This window comes from Lepidochelys kempii, chromosome 2, assembly GCF_965140265.1.
Source record: "Lepidochelys kempii isolate rLepKem1 chromosome 2, rLepKem1.hap2, whole genome shotgun sequence".
Lineage (NCBI taxonomy): Eukaryota > Metazoa > Chordata > Testudines > Cheloniidae > Lepidochelys > Lepidochelys kempii.
This window is the reverse complement of record NC_133257.1, coordinates 200380723-200404486: the sequence shown is the minus strand read 5'-3', so window position 1 is coordinate 200404486 and position 23764 is coordinate 200380723. Positions and strand designations below refer to the sequence as shown.

The 23764-nt window shown below is 41.2% G+C and overlaps 1 protein-coding gene across 1 annotated transcript in view; it reads left to right on the top strand.

The window, feature by feature from the left end:
• UBE2E2 (ubiquitin conjugating enzyme E2 E2) overlaps positions 1-23764 on the top strand; it is a 343824-nt gene that overhangs the window by 109409 nt on the left and 210651 nt on the right. The window lies entirely within an intron of this gene.

Here is a 23764-nt window from a genome sequence, read left to right as displayed (position 1 = left end):
AATAGGGTGGAATTCAATAAGGACAAATGCCAAAGTACTATACTTAGGAAGGAATAATCAGTTGCACAAATACAAAACAGGAAATGACTGCCTAGGAAGAAGTACTGGAGAAAAGGATCTGGGTTTATGGTGGATCAGAAATTAAATGAGAGTGCAACTCTGAGGCAAAAAAGCAAACATCACTCTGGGGTATATTGGTAGGAGTGTTGTAAGCAGACATGAGAAGTAATTCTTCCTTTCTACTCAGCCCTGATAAGATCTCAACTGGAGTACTGTGTCCAGTTCTGGGCACCACACTTTGGGAAAGATGTGGATGAATAGGAGAAAGTCCAGAGGAGAGCAACAAAAATGATTAAAGAAAACATGACCTACGAGGAAAGAGCAGGGGAAAAAAATGGTTTGTTTAGTCTGGAGAAGAGAACACTGAGTGGGGACATAACAGTCTTCATGTACTTAAAAGGTGTTATAAATGGAGGATGAGGACAGGGCAAGAAGTATTGGGTTTAAATTGTAGCAAGGGAGATTCAGGTTAGACATCAGGAAAAATTTCCTAACTGTAAGACTAGTTAAGTGTTGGCACAAATTATCCAGGGAGATTGTGGAATCTTCGTCATTGGATTTTTTTATGAACAGTTTAGACAAACACCTGTCAGGGATGGTATAGGTAATGCTTAGTCCTGCCTCAGTGCAGGGGACTGAAATAGATAACCTATCTAGGTCCCTTCCAGTCCTGCATTTCGATGACTTGACAATTTCCCCCCTAGTTTTAATGTCATTAATTGGACAAAAGAATCATACTAGGGACATTTTAAAGAAAATGTATTGACACTAATAAAACGTGAAATTATTCTTTCATGGTGATAAATAAAAACTGTACAGTGCTAACTCTAATTTCCTGTTTCTAAAACTGGTTTAAATTTGAATGTTTTTTTTCCTAGATACAATGTCTACTTTTTTCAAAATCAATTGCTTTTTTTATATAAGGACCTAAATGACAAGATACTTTAACCACTATTCTAATTAGGTCATTCAGACTTTCATTAGTTTCATTGTCTGATTTAAATTTAATCTGATACCTATTGTGCATTTGCATGATCTCACCAGATAAAATAGCCTCATATTCTGTTTGAAATAGACAACAGAATAATCATTTTAACTATGAATACCTTACCTGGGTCTCACTGGATTCCTGCCAAAACCTCAAGACTGTTATCAAGAGCTCTCTTCCAATTATTTGGAATAAAAGTAAATCTAGGATTAAACTGTCTGTTTAGCAGCACGTAACAGTGACATCGAGGGGATTCGGTTGGCCATTTATATTATTAGATTCTATAATATTGCCTCTTTGACAGTAAGCCTCTTTTTATGTTTCTTCCTCTTTAGCAGCTGTTAAATTAGGTTTATTCTATTGTGGATTTCGAAGGTCATAGTTTTAGTGTTTTTGCTTGTTAGCTGTGTGACTGAAATATTATTTGTGAAGTGTGAGCAAATACATCTTCTTTCTTGCTGAAGGGATGTGTGTGTTGAATTCCCTCTCAACCAAGAGTAAATGTCAAGACTACTGTTCACTATTTCAGACAGTGAGTCTGGATACTTCATTGGGTTGGTATGAGTGGAGGATTGGCTATATTCCATACTGTGTCACAAGAATTTTTTTCCTCCTTTTTCACATGAGCAGCCATATACCCATGGTAACTTTGAACCACTCATGATAGTTCCCACAGCTTTGTTCATGAAAAGAGACTGTTAAGAAAAGCAGCAGAGTTGGGAAAGAGTACTGTGTCCCATTTATAAGCCGGTTGTGCATTAATATCCAGTGTTCTCTGCTTCTAATAGAGCATTCCGTCTCAGGAGCTGAAAGTGCTTTGTAAATATTGATAAATTAATCGTGACAACACCTGGTGCGGTAGATGGGTTTAATTCTTTTTTTAACACTTGTCCAAGGTCAAATGAAGAACTGAATCAGAGCTAGGGATTCATAGATTCTAAGGCCAGAAGGAACTATTGTGATCATCTGTCTGACCTCCTATATAGCACAGAGTGTAGAACTTCCCCAAAATAATTCCTAGGGCATCTCTTTTAGAAAAAAAAAATATCCAATCTTGAACCTAGATCACCTGGGGTCATGTCCTGTGCCTTATCTGCAAGATTAAATTGCCCTTTCTTAACACAAGACATGGTGTGCCATTAGCAGTCAGTGTTTTCCCAGTCTAGGTGATTTGAATAAAGTTTTGTTTTTTTTTTAAATTAGTAATATCCTATATGGGTTGCTGATGCAGCTTGAACCCAGAACCTTGAGATCTATAGCACAGACCACTAGCACTTGAGCTAAAGGATTAAGTCCAGTAGATGGTGGTAGTCGTGCTGTTACCTATTGGGCTACTCACTAGAGGTGGACATAACACACATTTTGTCAAATTTTTAATGAGAATTTTAGAGTGGGAACTTTTTATAAGCAATTTTTAAGAAGCATATTAAAATTATTATGTACTATTCATATTACTGGTGCACCTGGGAGCCCTTGTCGTGGTTTAGGGCCCTGTTGTGCTAGTCATTGTACAAACACAGAACAAAAATGGGACGTGTTCAAAATCTATTTATTCAGAATTCATATTTACATTATTTTAAATGCATTTATGAAGCTGGGAATCCTCCTCGCGGCCTTAAATTGTTTTGGGGGTTTTTTTTTGTTTTTTTTTAAGGTTTTGATCTCAGTTATTGGTGAGCACTCATACTCCAGTTGTTCCTGTTTTGTCTAGAGAGGGAGAAAAAGCTCCCTTCCTTTCCTTACTGTGCCAGACAGCTGTTTTGTCATACCTGCTCATTTATGATCTAGCAGACATTTTACAGTTTGACTGTACCATCAAAATACCTTGGACCAGCGGGTTCTTATGAATGTGATCAAGCAGTATCCCATCCAGTTTCAGACTGTTCCACCCCTCTCCCCTCCCCTCTTCAGAGACTGTTATCACAAGATATTTTTCAAACAAAAAGTCTACTTCTCTATTGGTTCCAGTTTGTAGGAGGGGGGTTTCTACTCCCAGTATTGCTTAGCCACACAGAAGAAGGGGGAATGCAGATCCATCCTGGCTTTTCAGCATCACAATGCCTTCATCCGTCATTTCAAATTCAGAATAGTCATGCTACCTTCTGTCATCCCCTCTTTGAATCCTGTGGACTGGTCCACAACTTTCAACCTGTAGGACATCTATTTCCACATTTCAATGCTTTCAGCACACAAAAGATACCTTCAGTTTTTGGTAAGAACATTGCACTACCACTAAAGGGTCCTCCCCTTTGGCATATCCCAACAGTGGTTTGGCCCCAACAGTGTTTACCAAGGTTTTCCTTGTAATGGCTACCCACTTAAGAAGTCCAGGAGTCCAGGTATAGTGTTATCTGCACAGCTCGCTGATATGGGGCTCTGCCCTACAACAGGTCATGGACTTTATTCATAAGATCCTGGACCTCTTTGGGACCCAGGGTAAACAATGATAAATCCATACTGACTCCAACACAAAACATCAAATTCATAGGGGCAGTGTTAGATTCCAAACTGGCAAGGCCATACTCCCTCCAAAAAAGTTTCATCCTGTGATGGACATCATGCAAGAATTTCAAGATCAGTGTACCACGTGGGTAAGAACCTTTCTGAAGTTTTCAGGTTATTTGTAAGCATTGAGATTGTGTGTGTGTGTGTGGAGGGGGGGGAGGTGTTAGATCACTTTACTGCCCAACAGTAACAGGATGAACAAGATCGTCTCTTTTCCCAGAGAAATTTCATCATCATTAAACTAGTGGATACAGCCCTGCACAGATAAAAAAATTATATTAATATATTAATTTAAAAAATTAATCTCAATTAATCGTGCAATTAAAAAGATTAATCATACTGTTCAACAACAATAGAATACCATTTATTTAAATATTTTTGGATATTTTCTACATTTTCAAATATATTTCCATTACAACACCGAATACAACACGTACACTGCTAACTTTATATTTTTGATTACAAATATTTACATTGTAAAAAAACTAAAGAAATAGTATTTTTCAATTCACCTAATACAAGTACTTTAGTGCAATATCTTTATCATGAAAGTTGAACTTACAAATGTAGAATTATCTACAAAAAATAACTGCACTCAAAAATAAAACAATGTAAAACTTTAGAGCCTACAATTCCACTCAGTTCTACTTATTTACAGTGTCACCTGAAGGTGAGAATAGGCATTTGCATGGCACTTTTGCAGCTGGCATTGCAAGGTATTTACATGCTAGATATGCTAAACATTCATATGCCTCTTCATGCTTCGGCCACCATTCCAGAGGACATGCTTCCGTGCTGATGATGCTCGTTTAAAAAAATGCATTAATTAAATTTGTGATTGAACTCCTTGTGGGAGAATTGCATGTCTCCTGCTGTTTTACCCACGTTCTGCCATATATTTTGTGTTATTGCAGTCTGGGATGATGACCCAGCACATGGTGTTCATTTTACAAACACTTTCACTGCAGATTTGACAAAATACAAAGAAGGTACCAGTGTTAGATTTCTAGATAGCTATAGCACTCAACCCAAGGTTTAAGAATCTGAAGTGCGTTCCAAAATCTAAAAGGGAGGAGGTGTGGAACATGCTATCAGAAGTCTTAAAAGAGCAACACTCCGATCTCAAAACTACAGAACCTGAACCACCAAAAAAGAAAATCAATCTTCTGCTGGTGGCATCTGACTCAGATAATGAAAATGAACATGTATCGGTCCACACCGTTTTGGATAGTTACCAAGCAGAACCTGTCATCGGCATGGACACATGTCTTCTGGAATGAGGGTTAAAGCATGAAGGGACATATGAATCTTTAGTGCATCTGGCACGTAAATATCTTGCAACACCAGCTACAACAGTGCCATACAAATGCCTGTTCTTACTTTCAGGTGACATTGTAAACAAGAAGCAGGCAGCATTATCTCCTGCAAATGTTAAGAAACTTTTGTCTGAGTGATTGGCTGAACAAGAAGTAGGACTGAGTGGACTTTTAGGCTCTAAAGTTTTACATTGTATTGTTTTTGAGTACAGTTATGTAACCAAAAAAAAAATCTACATTTGTAAGTTGAACTTTCATGATAAAGAGAGTGCAGTACAGTACTCATACGAATTGAATTGCAAAATACTATTTCTTGTATTATTTTTACAGTGCAAATATTTGTAATAAAAATAATATAAAATGAGCACTGTACACTTTTTTCTGTGTTGTAATTGAAATCAGTATATTTGAAAATGTAGAAAAACATCCAAAAATATTTAATAAATTTCAATTGGTATTCTATTGTTTAACTGTGCGATTAAAAGTGCGATCCTCTGGTGTGGCTCTACTGCCCACAGCCCGTCCCCCGCCCCACCCACTGGGGTGGGCACCAGGCTCACTGCAGTTGTCCCTGGTCACACTAGTGTGTTCAAGCGATGCACACGCTCCCAGTCAGGAGTCCCTTTCATGCAGTGCTCTGTGTCTCCTGTCCGGGGGCATGCAAGGTGCTTGCATGTATTAACGTGACCAGGGACAGCTGCCAGTGAGCCTGGTATTGGCCCCATTGGGCGGGGCTAGGGGTGGTACAGGAGTTGCCGGCGTAGAGCGCTATCACCTGAGAGCAGTGGCCAGATGTGCTGTTTGTTTCGCTGCTGCAGTTTCTGGTAGAGCCCTGCAGCTCCACAGATGCCAATTTATATCTGCAAAAAGAAAAGGAGGACTTGTGGCACCTTAGAGACTAACAAATTTATTTAAGCACAAGCTTTGGTGAGCTACAGCTCACTTCATTGGATGCATTCAGTGGAAAATACAGTGGGGAGATTTCTATACACAGAGAACATGAAACAATGGGTGTTACCATACACACTGTAACGAGAGTGATCAGGTAGGGTGAGCTATTACCAGCAGGAGAGCGGGGGGGAAAAAAGCTTTTGTAGTGATAATCAAGGTGGGCCATTTCCAGCAGTTGACAAGGAGGGGGGGTGGTGGAAGGGGGGAGTAAACATGGGGAAATAGTTTTACTTTGTGTAATGACCCGTCCACTCCCAGTATTTATTCAAGCCCAAGTTAATTGTATCCAGTTTGCAAATTAATTCTAATTCCGCAGTCTCTCCTTGGAGTCTGTTTTTGAAGTTTTTTTGTTGAAGAATTGCCACTTTTAGGTCTGTAATCCAGTGACCAAAGAGATTGAAGTGTTCTCCGACTGGTTTTTGAATGTTATAATTCTTGACGTCTGATTTGTGTCCATTTATTCTTTTAAGTAGAGACTGTCCAGTTTGGCCAATGTACATGGCAGAGGGGCATTGCTGACACATGATGGCATATATCACATAGGTAGATGTGCAGGTGAACGAGCCTCTGATAGTGTGGCTGATGTGATTAGGCCCTATGATGGTGTCTCCTGAATAGATATGTGGAAACAGTTGACAATGGGCTTTGTTGCAAGGATAGGTTCCTGGGTTAGTGATTCGGTTATGTGGTGTGTGGATGCTGGTAAGTATTTGCTTCAGTTTGGGGGCTGTCTGTAAGCAAGGACTGGCCTATCTCCCAAGGTCTGTGAGAGTGTTGGGTCGTCCTTCAGGATAGGTTGTAGATCCTTGATGATGCGCTGGAGAGGTTTTAGTTGGGGACTGAAGGTGATGGCTAGTGGCGTTCTGTTATTTTCTTTGTTGGGCCTGTCCTGTAGTAGGTGACTTCTGGGTACTCTTCTGGCTCTATCAATCTGTTTCTTCACTTCAGCAGATGGGTATTGTAGTTGTAAGAACGCTTGATAGAGATCTTGTAGGTGTTTGTCTCTGTCTGAGGGGTTGGAGCAAATGCGGCTGTATCGTGGAGCTTGGCTGTAGTCAATGAATCGTGTGATATGGTCTGGATGAAAGCTGGAGGCATGTAGGTAGGCATAGCGGTCAGTAGGTTTCCAGTATAGGGTGGTGTATATGTGACCATCGCTTATTAGCACTGTAGTGTCCAGGAAGTGGATCTCTTGTGTGGACTGGTCCAGGCTGAGGTTGCTGGTGGGATGGAAATTATTGAAATCATGGTGGAATTCCTCAAGGGCTTCTTTTCCATGGGTCCAGATGATGAAGATGTCATCACTGTAGCACAAGTAGAGTAGGGGCATTAGGGGACGAGAGCTGAGGAAGGGTTGTTCTAAGTCAGCCATAAAAATGTTGGCATACTGTGGGGCCATGCGAGAACCCATGGCAGTGCTGCTGATTTGAAGGTATACATTGTCCCCAAATGTGAAATTGTTATAGGTGAGGACAAAGTCACAAAGTTCAGCCACCAGGTTTGCTGTGACATTATCGGGGATACTGTTCCTGATGGCTTGTAGTCCATCTTTGTGTGGAATGTTGGTGTAGAGGACTTCTACATCCATAGTGGCTAGGATGGTGTTTTCATGGAAGATCACCGATGGACTGTAGTTTCCACAGGAAGTCAGTGGTGTCTCGAAGATAGCTGGGAGTGCGGGTAGCGTAGTGCCTGAGGAGGGAGTCTACATAGCCAGACAATCCTGCTGTCAGGGTGCCAATGCCTGAGATGATGGGGCATCCAGGATTTCCAGGTTTATGGATCTTGGGTAGCAGATAGAATATCCTTGGTCGGGGTTCTAGGGGTGTGTCTGTGCGGATTTGTTCTTGTGTTTTTTCAGGGAGTTTCTTGAGCAAATGCTGTAGTTTCTTTTGATAACCCTCAGTGGGATCAGAGCGTAATGGCTTGTAGAAAGTGGTGTTGGAGAGCTGCCTAGCAGCCTCTTGTTCATATTCCGACCTATTCATGATGATGACAGGCACCTCCTTTGTCAGCCTTTTTGATTATGAGGTCAGAGTTGTTTCTGAGGCTGTTGATGACATTGTGTTCTGCACAGCTGAGGTTATGGGGCAAATGATGCTGCTTTTCCACAATTTCAGCCCGTGCACGTTGGTGGAAGCACTCTATGTAGAAGTCCAATCTGTTGTTTCAACCTTCAGGAGGAGTCCACCCAGAATCCTTCTTTTTATAGTCTTGGTAGGAAGGTCTATGTGGGTTAGTATGTTGTTCAGAGGTGTGTTGGAAATATTCCTTGAGTCAGAGACGTCGAAAATAGGATTCTAGGTCACCACAGAACAGTATCATGTTCGTGGGGGTGGAGGGGCAGAAGGAGAGGCCCCGAGATAGGACAGATTCTTCTGCTGGGCTAAGAGTATAGTTGGATAGATTAACAATATTGCTGGGTGGGTTAAGGGAACCACTGTTGTGGCCCCTTGTGGCCTGTAGTAGTTTAGATAGTTTAGTGTCCTTTTTCTTTTGTAGAGAAGGAAAGTGTGTGTTGTAAATGGCTTGTCTAGTTTTTGTAAAGTCCAGCCACGAGGAAGTTTGTGTGGAAGGTTGGTTTTTTATGAGAGTATCCAGTTTTGAGAGCTCATTCTTAATCTTTTCCTGTTTGCTGTAGAGGATGTTGATCAGGTGGTTCCTCAGTTTCTTTGAGAGTGTGTGGCACAAGCTGTCAGCATAGTCTGTGTGGTATGTAGATTGTAATGGATTTTTTACATTCAGTCCTTTTGGTATGATGTCCATCTGTTTGCATTTGGATGTCTGTCTGTATCTATATGAGTTTTTTCATGAAGTTGATAGATTTCCACTCCATACGGCTAAATTCAGTGCCTTGCATAATGACAGAGTAGCAGCCGTCTTAATCTGTGTCCGCAAAAAGAAAAGGAGGACTTGTGGCACCTTAGAGACTAACAAATTTATTTGAGCATAAACTTTGGTGAGCTACAGCCCACTTCATCGGATGCATTCAGTGGAAAATACAGTGGGGAGATTTATATACACAAAAAATATGAATGATAATTGGGAATCATTTAAGAATGCCTTATGCGATGCCCAAAATGCTACAATCCCACAATTAAGGAAGAGGGCTCTGCTGGCTTAAAAAAAAAAACAACCCAACCTGGTTTAGAGAGGAAGTGATAGCAGCTTGAAAAAATAAAGTAATATATAACAAATGGAAGAATGGAGAAGTTGATAATAATGAATATAAATCTGAAGTTAGGAATTGTAGGGAAGCCAAGGGGACAAAAGAAGAATTATTTTGGTCAACAGAGATAAGGACAATGAGAGATTTTTAAAAATATATTGGGAACCAAAAGAATCATGACAATGGTTTTTGTCCATTAGTAGATGGAAATAGTAGAATTATCAATAATAATGCTTAAGAGGCAGAAGTATTCAATAAATATTTGTGTTTTGCATTTGGGGAAAAAACAGCTGTAATAGTTTCATCATATGGTGATAACACTCTTTCCATTCCATTTGTATCTCTGGAGGATGTTAAATACAGAAGTTACTAAAGTCAGACATTTTTAAATCAGCAAGTGCAGATAACTTGCATCCATGAGTTTTAAAAGAGCTGTCTGAGGAGCTCACTGGACTGTTAATATTGATTTTCAATAAGTCTTTGAGCACTGGGGAAATTCCAGAAGACTGAAAGAAAGCTAATGTTGTGCCCATTTTTAAAGAGAGTAGATGGGATGACCCACGCAATTATAGGACTGTAAGCCTGACATTGATCCCAGGCAAGATAATGGAGCAGCTGTTGCAGGACTCAAATAATAAAGAACTAAAGGAGGGTAATGTAATTAATGCAAATCAGCATAGGGGGTTTACGGAAAATAGATCTAGTCAAATTAACTAGTTTTCTTCTTTTAATGAGATTACAAGTTTTGTTTTAGTACTGTAAAAGTGAGAGTGTTGAATAATGTACTTAGAGTTCTGTAAAGCATTTGACTTGGTACTGCACAACCTTTTGATTAGAAAAACTAGAACAATATAAAATTAACATGGCACACATTAAATGGATTAAAAAATTGATAAATTATAGGTCTCAAAATGTGATTGTAAATGGAGAATTGTCTTTGAGTGGGTGTATTTCCAACTGAGTCCCACAGGGCTCAGTCCTTTGTCCTATGTTATTTAGCATCCTTATCAATGACTTGGGGGAAAAAACATAAAATTTGTAGATAAAGTTTGTAGGTGACACAAAAATTGGGGGAGTGGTAAGTATTGAAGAGTGACAGGTCACCAGAGGGATCTACAATGCTTGGTATACTGGGCATAAGCAAATAATATGAGTTCATATGGAACAAAGAATGCGGGCCATACTTAAGAATGGGGATATCTCTACTGGGAAACAGTAACTCTGAAGGTCATGAGGGCCCATAGTTTGCATGTGCAGCCCCAAAGGACACCGCTGTTCAGAATAATCTAATCTTACGTGCCTTGGATGCATGAACACCTACAGTGAAATCTGTATGGACAACACATCTCGAAGAACCACAGATACTTTCGGGTAATGAAGTGTTCTTTCTTAATATATACTGATCAAACAGTGTGATTGTGTACCTCCTTATCTAGCTGTGAAGGAAATTAGCTGGAATTTGTGTATTGCATTTTGGCCCTCATTTTTCTGACCAGAATAATATACCTGATGTATAAATAATCAAGCTTATCAATTCTTGACATATAATTGTTGTAATGGTAACATAAACCACTACTTAAATACACATTGTTATCAATTGTAATACCCCCCAGTGGCTTTAAGGGCATAGTACTTGAGGGTTAATGTAAAATGATTTGAAGAATGCTGTGGATGGAGTAAGATTGGCCCATCCTCCATGAGTTACAGTAAATACATTGTTTGTTATCCAGTCAGGTCTTTTTTAAAAGATTTGGATACTATTCTGATCTAAGAATTTAAGATTTTTATTTTGGGGGGAGTAAAGTCCTTATAAAAGAGGTTATAGGCACTTTGGTCTTACACTGCTGCTCATGACAGTGAATGTGTAGAATAAGTCCCATTTATAACGTATTAACTTATCCTAGTGCATAATGCAATACCACTGTTCAAAAGGCTTTTATAGGAGGAAAGATAGCCATGGCTCCATTTACTGCATTGCCTGTCAGCATTTTATTTGTCTACAGAAGCATATGACACAGCATTTCAGTTTACTGAAAAAAGCATTGCGTGTTCCACAGCTATGGAGAACACTATATTAGGAAGTAGGTCAATGTTTGAATGTAAAAGTCTCTTGTCAGTTCCTGCATCTTTGCAGATATTTTGAGTCTTTGAACTTTTCCCCTCCTAAGAAGTTGGCTGCTATTTAAAAGAAAAGGAAAAAACAAAAACTTTCGTTTTGCTGATTGTGTCTAATCTGTTGTGTGAATGTATTAATTTTATTCCTAGCTTTTTAAGCTTGCATTTAATAATGCTATCTTTATGTACATTTTGCATTTTAGTGCTATGAGTGTGCTGACCAGCTGACTAATATAAGTTGAATCTTATTGGACAAATCCAGCATTATAGAAACTACAACTCATTTGTTCCAGGGCTGAATTTGGACAAAGTGATCACTCTCGTTACAGTGTGTATGGTAACACCCATTGTTTCATGTTCTCTGTGTATATCAAATGCCCCTACTGTATTTTCCACTGCATGCATCCGATGAAGTGAGCTGTAGCTCACGAAAGCTTATGCTCACATAAATTTGTTAGTCTTTAAGGTGCCACAAGTCCTCCTTTTCTTTTTGCAGATACAGACTAACACAGCTGCTACTCTGAAACAAAGCATATACAGTGTATGATAAAATACGGGTATCTGAAAAAGTATAATAGATTTGAAAAGTATGAACATAGACTAGCTTTCTTGTACAACTGTTTCTGACAGTGTCAGTGCATTCATTTCAGTGATGTTGGCCAACCTAATAATTTCAAATTATGATTTGTAAGCAAAGTCTAAATGAGCTCGCCCTGACAGCTAGTGATGAGCTGTGGGGAAAAGCTTCAGGACCAGGTTGTATTTACATTCACACCTAATCTACCTAGGTATCTAACAACAACAGAGCTGTGTTGCCCGGGTGATAGATTTTGGCTGGGGTTGGGTTACAAATCACTTGAATGCTGGGGGGGGGGGAGGTGTAATGAAATGTTGTTGTTCTTATTGTATGAGTAAAGGGCAGTAGAACTGTACTTAGCCTGTGCTGATTGAGGGCATCGAGAGAGAGGGTGGGGACAGGTGTTTTGCTTGATGGTCTGTCTGAGTCACACGTACTATATTAGACCTGCTCCTCTCCACTGTTTAAAGACAGAGCTGATTAGGCTCTATAGATAGTCTTTGTTTTGCTAAGTGATCACTACAGCTGAAAACACTGATAATCAGGTCTAAGTGCTTAGACCTGCTGTGGGACAGTGTTTCTGTGGAAGAGATGGCCCAGTCTGCAGTAGCAGTGAGGTTCCCCCACTGAGAGCTCAGCTGAAATCACTGAGAGCTGGTGGAACTTCAAGAGACCAACTAACAGAGGTCATGGTGGCAGGTGGCAGCAGAAGGTGATGGCGCAGGGCCATTGGCAACAGAGCGATGGAGTGAACGTGGCAAAATGAAGAACAGTGGCCAGAGCGAACACTGAGCAGCTGGAGGAACAAGCAAGGTGCCTTCTTGCCCCCCACTGAGAGACGAACTCATGTGAAAGCACCTCTGAACTCTGAGTCTCCACTGACCAAGGACAACACCGGTGAGTGTTAATGAGGCTGTTAAGAATGTTGGAGACACAACACAGTTCATGCGAACAAACATGGCTGTGGCATCATACTTTCTATTTAAGCAAGAGATACCATACACTACAAACTGGAGGCCAATGTTAAGTGCATTGTCACTTGTTCATCCTGAAGTTGAACACTGGTTCCGAACAAGACCAGCAAATGCTCACTATCTTTCTGCAAGAAACTCAACTGACTGGCCAGACGCATGTGGTGCAATAGTGAAAGACTCAACAGTTGAAAAAAGTGAAGAACTCTCACCACATTCAAAAAATTTGTATACATGGCTGATGAGTGCACCAATGCAAATGGTCATTGTGTACGTTATCTTGATGTCAGTGGAAAGCCAGTAGATGCATTTCTAGATGTTCAAGTTATAAAAGACAGATTAGCTGCATCTGCGACAATCCACATCTTAGAAGAGTTAAATGCTTGTCAATGGGACCCCAAACAGATGGCTGCTTGTGCATTTGATGGAGCTGCAAACTTCTCTGGAAGACATGGTGGAGCACAAGCTTTGCTCAGAGAAAAATGTAATCCTAGTCTCTCCTATACATAGTGCCTAGAGAGGCCCATCTACTCCAACTAGCGCTAGTACGAGCTGCAGACTCTTCAAAAGACATTTAAAAAGCTATAAATTTAATGTCTTCATTATAGTCTTTTTTCAGCAAGAGTCCAAAAAGACTGAATAGCTTGGACAATATAGATGATACACTGGATGAAGTTCAAATTAGTCCAACCTGGGAAAATTCTCTGGCTTTCTCATGAGCGATCCTTGGCTGTTGTCTTAAAATTACTCCAGCCATTATTACTGGCTTTGGAAAGTATCTACCAAGATGGGATGGATCTAAGTAATGAGGCTGGTGGATTACTTTTGCTACTACGTTCAGAGAAGACTATTGCCATTCTCTCTCTTGTAAGTCTACTGTTGAAACCACTTGCGTCATTAAACTATGCCATCCAGGCATCTGCTAAAACAGTAGTAGATCTTTGTCCAGCAATAGAAACTACATCTGGATCAATCAGAGAGCTATCCATTGAAAAAGTACTGGAAGAAGCAAAGACTTCATGAATGAAGGCATTTATATTGAATCCTTAAGTGAAGAGGACAAGAAGTGTTTGTTAAGACAACTGAAAAAGTACACAGACTTGATTCTTAAAAATCTACAACAGTGACTTCTAGATTCTACTCAACCTCTACGTAGCTTTTACAGATTCCTGTCTTTTAAAACGCCGACAGTTGAGTGGAGTGAGGCACTACCAGCAGTGGGGCTGCCATGTGCTCGGGACAGAATAGAGAATTTGAACACAGAGTGGAATATCATATGACGAATGAATTAAGATTTGACTTCAACTTCGTTTTTATCATCACTAGTGGCTCAACCTGATCTTTATGCTGTTTCCTGGGCTGAAAGAAGTAGGAATTTATCTCTTGCTACTCCCAGTCACAACAGCTACAGTTGAGCATTCTTTTTCATCATTGAATAGAATTTTGTGTTTTGAAAGAAGTCGCCTTCTGCCTAATCATGTGAATGAACTAATGAACATATCTGGATGTACCGGACACACGAGAAGCCACCAAAGATGAATGCATTGCATTCAAGAAGTTCATTAACAGAGTTGTACAAAATTGTAACAAGAAACCAAGAAGGATGTAGATGTAGTGCTTCATAGAAGGTTTGAGTAGCCAACTTTAATTTGTGTGATGATTTTAAAATCTAATAAAATGGTCATGAAACATTTTTTCAGTTTTTACTATGGTGCCATATAGCCTACCTTCACCCTCAGTCTCACCCCTCATCGGCCCTGACCCCTCCCCTTGTAAATTTGAACACCCCCTACCCAATTTCAATTCCTGGGGAAAACACTGGCCCTGGAATTTTTGATATTCCTCTTCCTGTTTGCTTGGCATGGACAGTTCACAATGCATCTTCCCAGCTAACCAGGCTGGCTTTCTGCGGCAAATGCACTCCCACCTGGAGTACACCAGAGCCATTGGATCTGCTGGGTTTGTAGGGAGAGGAGGCTGTGCTGTTGCAGCTTCGCTCAAGCTGTAGGAACTTTGATATCTATGGTCAGATTGCTCATGGTATGCAGGAGAAGGGACACAAAAGGGGGACGTGGCAGCAGTGCCATGCTAAGATCAAGGAGCTCAGGCAGGCATACCAGAAGGCAAGGGAAGCCAACTGCCACTCCTGTGCAGTGCCGAAGACATGCTGCTTCTACAAGGCAAAGCCACCTCCATACTTCAGGGGGACTGGAGGCAACAACCAGTGGAGCCAAACCCGAGGATAAAGCGATGGATGAGGATGTGGGACATGTGACAGGGTTGGCTGGTGGCGTGACAAGCTGAGACCTACTTTTGACTCCAGAGGGATCTAGCCAGTCTCAGCACTTTGGCCCTGGCATACATGAAGCAGGAGAGGCAGGATCTGGTAAGCACGTATTTTGCTTTGATACTGCACAGTGATAGGACATTGAGGTCATTTAGTTTGTCATGGTAGAAGAGGGATAAAGGATAGAAATTAACAACAGAGCCTATGCAGCTATGCAGTGAGGGCCTGGCAGAAAAGTTTTAATTTTCCATAGAGATCTCTAGGGAGCTTCCTTGGACGTGCTCTGCTGACACAAGGAGCGTTGTGTGGAAATGCACAACTGATGTAATTGAAGTGGCTTATGATCGTTGGTGTAACAAAGGTGACTTAAGCCATGTCTACACTATAGAGTTAAGTCAAGTTAGCTTGTTTCCTTTACATGATGGATAGTATTTACTTGTTTTTTAATAAAACATTTGTAAATGGAGCAAGTTTGAGCTAGACTTGTTGAGACAAAATAATCATGGAACACGACAGTTCCACAATCCCTTTTCAGAATGAAACCAAGCTTTAAAAAATATGTGCCAGTATGATATTAATGCCCTGTAAACAGGAGGAGGAATCCACTTTTAATTATTTGTAAAATTCTTGATAAGTTGTCATTTAAAAAAGTTTTAAGAAGGATAACATTTAAGCAGGATAAATACCATCCTGAACTTCTGTGCTTCCTAGTGAGATGGTTTTTAATTTATTCTGGAATATGAATGACCTCTCCACATCCAGTCTACAATAGAAAAAAATGTAAATGTACATGGTCGAATGTACTTATTCTTTGGCTCCTTTGGTTCTGGCAGTTTAGACTGAGGTTTAGACTTGAAAATAGTGAAGGTTTTAAAAAGTTATTTGTATTATAAACTGGGATTTAATAAGTTTTGCTTTCTATATATTCTAGACTGAACAGCTAGGTAGAACAGAATTTCCAACTAGGCAATTTCCTCATAACATTCAAAATCCTAATACATTTAATATACCTAAAAAGGGTATGGAACAGGCGTGGCCAACCTGTGGCTCTGGAGCCACAGGCGGCTCTTCAGAAGTTAATATGAAGCTCTTTGCATAGGCACAGACTCCGGGGTTGGAGCTACAAGTGCCAGCTTTCCAGTGTGCCGGGGGGTGATCACTGCTCAACCCCTGGCTCTGCCACAGGCCCTGCCCCCTCTCCACCCTTTCCTGCCCCCTCCCCTGAGTCTGCCATACCCTTGCTCCTCCCCCTTCCCCTCCGAGCCTCCTGCACGCCACAAAACAGCTGATTGGGAGGTGCGGGGATGGAGGAGGAGGTGCTGATCGGTGGGACTGCCAGCTGGTGGGAGGCTCTGGGAGCGGGGGCGGAGTGGGGGAGCTGATGGGGGGCTACTGACGTATTACTGTGGCTCTTTGGCAATGTACATTAGTAAATTCTGGCTCCTTCTCAGGCTCAGGTTGGCCACCCCAGTATAGAATATTCAAGCTTTTTATTAAGCCAAATACTAAATTAGTTAATGATTCATTTATGTATAGACTCATCATTGTTCATATACACTAAATAAGAGCTATTATATGTTGCACAACTATAATTGTCCATTACTTGCTTATGAATTTAACTTTAAACAAAAATAAATTACAGGACCTTCCAGGACACTTATAAATGTACAAAAATCATTAATTTGTGTTATACAGCTTGCTTTGTTTCTGTGCCCATGTAAACTAGAAGTTTTTCCCTCTAAATGTAAATTGTCACTAAGCCACTTGGTCAATGTGATTGCATGAGAGATAAAAGCGTTTGGGATAACATGTGGCAATTCCACTTGCACTTTGATTCTGAATTATTTTTTCTTGAAGTGATCTATTTTCTTTGGAGCTTTCCACAGTGTAAAATAATACTCATGATAACTTTGTAATGTTTACAGTCCTGGTTACATAGAGCCTCTTAAATAGTTTTTCTTCATTCTTGGACCTTCAGCAAAAATGCCTTGTTTGTAAAGTTTATTCTATTTTTCTTCAGTAAGGCATTGGCTTGAAATTCTGCTATTGCAGGTATAATACTGTTCCGCTTTTCACTCTAGGTTCACTTATGCATTAGTAAAAGTTACTGATGGAAGAACTGTTATAATTTAGACAAGACGTGCACTTTCATATCATACTCTCCTACCCCGAGCTCCAGCTCCACAGCTTCCATTGGCCGGGAACCATGGCCAATGGGAGCTGCAGGGGAGGTGTGCGCAGCCGGGGGAAGCAGACAGAGTCCCTGTGGCTGCCCTACGCCTAGGAGGCAGAGGGACATGCTGGCCACTTCCTGGGAGCTACCTGAGGTAGGCACCACCCGGAGCCCTCACCTCTCATCCCCTCCTGCACCCCAGCCCTGAGCCCCCTCCTGCACCCTAAACCCCTCATCCCGAGCCCCACCCCAGGGCCCATACCCCCACCCATGCCTCAACCCCTCCCACACTCCAAACCTCTTGGCTACATTCCCCAGCCTGAAGCCCCCTCCTGCACCCCAAATCCCTCATCCCTGGACCCACCGCAAAGCCTTCACCCCCTCCTGTACCCTTGCCCCAGCCCAGAGCCTCTCCTGCACCCTAAATCTCTCATAGACTCATAGACTCATAGATATTAAGGTCAGAAGGGACCATTATGATCATCTAGTCTGACCTCCTGCACAATGCAGGCCACAGAATCTCACCCACCCACTCCTGCAATAAACCTCTCACCTATGTCTGAGTTATTGAAGTCCTCAAATCCTGGTTTAAAGACTTCAAGGTGCAGAGAATCCTCCAGCAAGTGAGCTGTGCCCCATGCTACAGCTCTCCTGCCTTCACCCCTGCTGAGTCTTCTCCACCTCCAACTTCTCTGAAACTTTCTCCCTACCTCCCCATCTCCCTACACTGAGGATCTTCCTCATTTTTTCTAAAACAAAATTGACAGCAGCTACTTCTTTCTCTTTCTTGTGATACCTTTCAATAGGATCAGCATAAACAACCTCCCTACCCCACCCCAATAACCTCCTTATTAAAATGCTTTCCAGCATAAATTTGCATCTGTATATTGGCCAAAATGGAGTGGCCACCAAATCCCTACAGAGCTGCCCATTCACATTCTTTGTGCCAGGAACACAAGGAACACAAACCAGCAGAGGCTATCAACAATTCTGGAAGGTATGTGCTAAAGCACATGGACTAGTACCCTGGCTCTCTAAACCTTTAATGGAACGCCTTTTGCAGCTTGAGACATCGCAAAAGGTCCATGGCTCATTTCTGGCCCCACCCCAGAGCCTGCACCCCAGCCCAGAGCCAGTACTTCCTCCCACACCTCAGCTCCTGCCTGAGCCTGGAGCCCCCTCCTGCACACCAAACCCCTCATCCTCGGTCCACCACCCCAGAGCCCTCACCCCCTCTCACATCTCAACCCACGGCCCCAGCCTGGAGCCCCCTCCTGCACCCTGAACCCCTCATTTCTGGCCCCACCTCAGAGCCTGCACCCCTAGCGAGAGCCCTCACCCCCTCCCGCACCCCAACCCCCTGCCCCAGCCTGATGAAAATGAGCGAGTAAGTGAGGGTGGGAGAGAGTGAACGACGGAGGCAGGGGGGATAGAGTGAGTGGGGGGGCAGGGGCTGGGGGAAAGGGTATTCAGTTTTCTGCTGTTAGAAAGTAGGCAACCCTAAATGTAGCCAGTGGAGAAATTTTGACCCAAGAGTTCTGGTAAGACAAGAGCTTGCTCCGAAGTTTACCCTCATTTCCCTCCTAAAAGTACCATAAATGTATGTGTACATTAACATGCCTGTCCATGCGTGTGAATTCCTGTGTCTTAATGTGTGCCGCTCCTCCCTGTTCTCCTCTGGTTCTAGTTTCCTTTATAGGGAGTTTCTGTCCCTCCCTCAACAATACATTCTCCCTCTCTTCCATTGGGGGGATTGTCAAGAGTGTGTCCTGGCTTTCTCCTTCCATGTGCTTCATGCCTGTGAAGAGGGAACTTCAAACTGCTGAGTACAGCCAGCAGAGAAGCTGCACTGTTGCCCCTGTCTCTCCTGTTGGCTAGATCTGACCTTCCAATTGGTGAATATTTTGTCTCTTCACTTGTCAGCTGTTAGGCAATGCAGGGGAGGGGAAGTATTGATTACTGTTGTATACCGTGGCACGTTTTGGGCTATAACTAACTATAGTCTCTACTCTCTTTCACCTTCCCTCTGCCACAGGCTCAATATTGGGGGAGGGGAAGGGACAGTTGTCCCCCATGCTCCCTTCCTACACCTGCTTTACAAATTGGAAAGGAAATGGCCACCCACCCTTCTACATTACTCTTCTACATACTTTCTGTCTTAAGCCAAATGCTGAATACTGTAACATGTACAAGTCTTTAGTATCCAATAGAAAGTAGCTGGAGAATTTAAATAGGTAGCATGTAATTAACTAGTTGGAATTTTGGCCATGATATTATGCTGACAACACCATTTCTTATGAAAAGTACTATGAGATTAGTTAACTGTCAAAAGTGGTCAATACCTAGTATAGTATGGTAGCATCTGAAAGTTGGTATCTCCAACAGTATACTTCCACCAAGCACAATCCTGTGTTTTAGGCTCATTGCTGACCCAATTCAAGAGTCATTAATACATTTTCCTGAAACAAATGAGTTTTCCTTATCCAAATGCTGCTCAGATCTTGCCCATTTTAATTTGTGAGAACTGATAAGATCAGAGCCTGAAATAGCATGGTTGCAAACTTGCTAATTTTATTGTCTCCAGTACCGCATTTGGATGCTTCATTGATCCGTTATATGACATGGGCACCATGCAGAAGACCTAATCAAATTTAACCAAAGATTTTGTCTCTGAGGTATCTGCCCACCTTTAACTCTTTTTTTTCCCTTAGTTCTGGAGCAGATTGCAGAAGCAGGTTCTTGCTCCATAATGTCACCACAGAAATTTTCTCAAAATGAGTCAGAAAGCAAATACCCAAGAAGAGGGGATAAAAATTCTCAGTTGTAGAGAACCATTTCAACATACAACTGTTAATTCTATTTATCTCATGGCTCCAAACACTCATGTGAATGAGTTAACTTGTACTTCAGCCTCAAAGGGTGGCTCTGAAAAGTCCTTGTCAGCATACAGAAACCTTCAGATGTAACAAATTGTTTTGCTCCTAACTTGCTGCATTCACTCTTGCCAAATGTGGTTTTACTAATTGCAAAACCTTGTGGAAGTTAGAGTTCGGACAGAGCCTATTGCTTAACCTTCCTTGCTAAGGGAAACAGGCATGATCGTTTCCGAGGCTTCAGTCACTGTTGTTCATCCTCTCAAGGCCATTTTGCTCACTCGTTAGCAGAAACTCTGATAATGAAAATGTCTGAAAGATTGAACAAGGAATCACTTTTTTATTGAGGGAAGGGCTATATTGCTTATTTCCTTATTCCTCTCACTTCTGCTGTAGTGGCTGGAGTTTCCTCAGACTGTCAAGGATGAGGAGAGTATTCTAACAAGTCTGGAAAGGGCCAGAAGAGCCATATTTTTCTGGGTGGAATTTAGTAGAGGACTTTGCTTTCTTATGTGAAGCTCTCAGAATTTCTCGGAACAAAGTTGGGTACTTCAGCTTTCACATCTGGAGAGCTTTTTCCTCATTAAGGATGCGAAATTGGGCATACAGTTATGCTTAATCTCTCAGTAAATGTTGTCTCATTAAGGATAGCTGTCCAATCAAATCATTAAGGTATATATGCTGACGGTTGCTAAGGCAATGTTCAGATCCTCAGTTCCTAAACCTGTGACCTCCTGCTGTGGCTAATCTTTCCCACTCTGTGAAGACAGCTCCATTCCCTGAGACTTTCTTGGAAGGATGGAAGGAAAGAAAATGAGCCAGGTCTTGTGTGTCTGATATTTCTGCCTGCTTAGTTAGCCATTCCAATTTATTACAAATATTCAGTACAGTCCCCAGTTGATTGCTTTTGTGAGTTTAGACACATGAAGAAAGTAGGCCCAGATCCTCAAATATCCACTTACATATAATTGAGGATCTGGGCCATAGTGTCTAGTTCTTGAAATGAAGCCATCTCTTGCAACTTAGACTCTGACTTGGTTTGTGTCTCAGTCCATTACAGAGCTATCCTTACTGATCCTGAGTACGGATCTGAAAACCAGGAACTACATAACTCTCTGCAGCCCAGGCAAACCGCTTGGCTTCTGCCCTCAGTTCCCACCTGTAAAATGTAGGTAATTATCTATCTCCCAGTATTGTTAAGATAATTTATTATTTTTGTAAAGCACTTCGAATCTTAAAAATGCTATATTAAGGCTAATCATTAACATTATATCATGCTGACCAGTCAGGAGAAATCCAGTTCTTTCAACATTTCACTCCCTTTCTGTCTGTCCTGCAAGAACTTTAGATACACTTTTCCAAGACGGTTAATTTTTAATTATACATCTGAATGTCTAACTTTCTAGTAAGTGGCATGTAATAGGGCACATCCTCCTTGATGTCACATTCTTGAACCAGAGGCCCATGGCCCCAGGAGTTCCTTTTGTCTATTGTAAGAGCACTGAGCTTCAGTAATCAGTAACCCTGACACATCTGAGATTTATTACATGTGCAGGTAGATTGTAATAATGTGTGCACGTCAGCTGAGTTGGGGCATGAGATGATGCATGAGCTAGAAAGAACCCAGCTTGACTTTGCAGAGCTGACAGTTGGAAGAATAACATCTTTGTACTTGTAAAGTGAGCAAATTTGATGTAGAAGTAATTGACACAAACACTGGACTCCATTAAGCCATTTTAAGTCACATCGTAGTGCTGCACCTTGATATTTTATAGTAGGTATTGAGTAAAAACAATACTCTGGAGTATATTAAATGACTAAAGCTGAGTAGTAGGTATTTGTTGTTTTCTCACTAGTATTTTTTCAGAGTTAGTTTACATATAATTTTACTATTTAAATATAATTACTATGTGGAAAAATGTGTTTTGCTGAAAACTAGCTCTATGATTTCCATTAAGTATTAGGCTTTGCCTTGTTAATGACAAAATTGCTTTAGTGGCACATAAATTATGTAAATGTGAGCTGTTCCTTATGAGGAAAAATGTTCAGTGGTTCATAAGGGCAAAGAAAACTTGCTTTGCCTAAAAGTACCTGAATTAGATTGTAATATTACTTTAATAAAATTGTCTATTATTTATCCTAAGGCAAATTGATTCTTTTAAGTATTTTATTGTACTGTTTCCTTCTAAATGTTTCATCAACTGTCTTCACCCTCAGCTCGGTTAAGTGCTGCCTTCCCGCACTATCCAAAGAGCTGCAAGATATAGGGAACAGCTGGTTTCACCAGTGCCAAGTGCCACTGCTTGGATAGTTAGAAAAAGATGCTGATTTATGGAGTGGTTAGTTTCCTCTGCCCCGAAGGCTGGATGAGTCATTTCTGCTAGGTGGCTTGTGCTCATTGTCTCAGGGTCTGATTTCATACTTCCCCGGCTTCTTGTTTTCTGTTGCTATTACAAGGAACAGTTACCCAGGGGCATCCTTTGCAGGGGGCAATTTGTACCCTGCCAGGCACAGCTTAACAGAACAAAAGTAAGTATTTTTTCTAGCATTCAGCAACATTTATTTTCAGTTGCCTCCCTGCTTTTCAGCACCACTAACATTTTTGACATTTCTGAGCTCTTCATTTTCCATCAGTTGCCGCCCCTTTGAAGGCTTTTCTCCTTTTTTATCAGTTACATGAGAGATGCACACAAAGTCCTCTGAGGTGTATCAGGGCCATTGCTGGAAGGTCAGGAAAATAAATTAGTTTGGGAGCTTTGGAGATATCTGGGTTCAGGAGCAACTGGAACTAAAAGACATATTAAGAAAGAATAATGTGGTATGTAAGTGGGAGGACAAGAATAAATAAAGAGGCAGTGGTGAGTATCAGCATTCCAGGGATAGGGCTAATTAATCCCAGGCTCTGGCTTTCTGTCATGATCTGATGATAACTGGTAATTTTCTCCTCTTGTTTCTGATTTGTTTAATGGTGTTACTGGGAAGGATTTTGAGTGTATAAGAAAGGGTTTTTTGGGTACTGTGACTCAGCCTCAATAACTGTTTCCATTCATTTGATTTGGAAAAAAATACCCCTCCCCTCACCCTCCACAAAAAAAGCCCTTCATTGTTCTTCCTCTGTCTGTCCTCAGACTGTGAGTTTCTCAGGGCAGGTGCTTTCTCTTCTTGAGTGTCTGGACAGTGCCTAGCACCTTGTGGGCACTACCAGAAAAGAGGACATAAACTGAACAGTTTAGAAATTGAAATAAATTTGATAAAAATTAAAAACATTTTTCTCTTATTCTTTCTGTACCACACCCATGTCCACCATCATTTTTAATACTGTAGTGCACAATTAAAAATATTTTAGTGTATACGTAAAAAACAGATAAAAGCCTGTGACCTATATAGAAAGAAAAATATGAATAAAGAAAAACAAATACAATCCATCATCATGAACACATCAGAATGATAGTGACATCTCTCCCACGCCACACCAACCCAGGATCATACAGAATCAACTTTTACTCATTTGCGCCCATCTTCTGCAGTGAAAGGTGGTAGTTAGTAATTCCACACAGGCGCACACAATGCTGTTGCCAGTATATGCTTCAGACAGAGGAAGCTAGATTTCCCATACTTAATTCTTTTAAGGGCAAACAACCTCATTACATCTGTACCAATGCTTTTGAAAAGTTGTAAATGAATATGCAAGTCATAAAATGAATTTTGTGTATTGGTAGGCATGAAATCAGATCTCCTAATATCACATTACACACTTGTAGACTTAGGTGATGATCTAG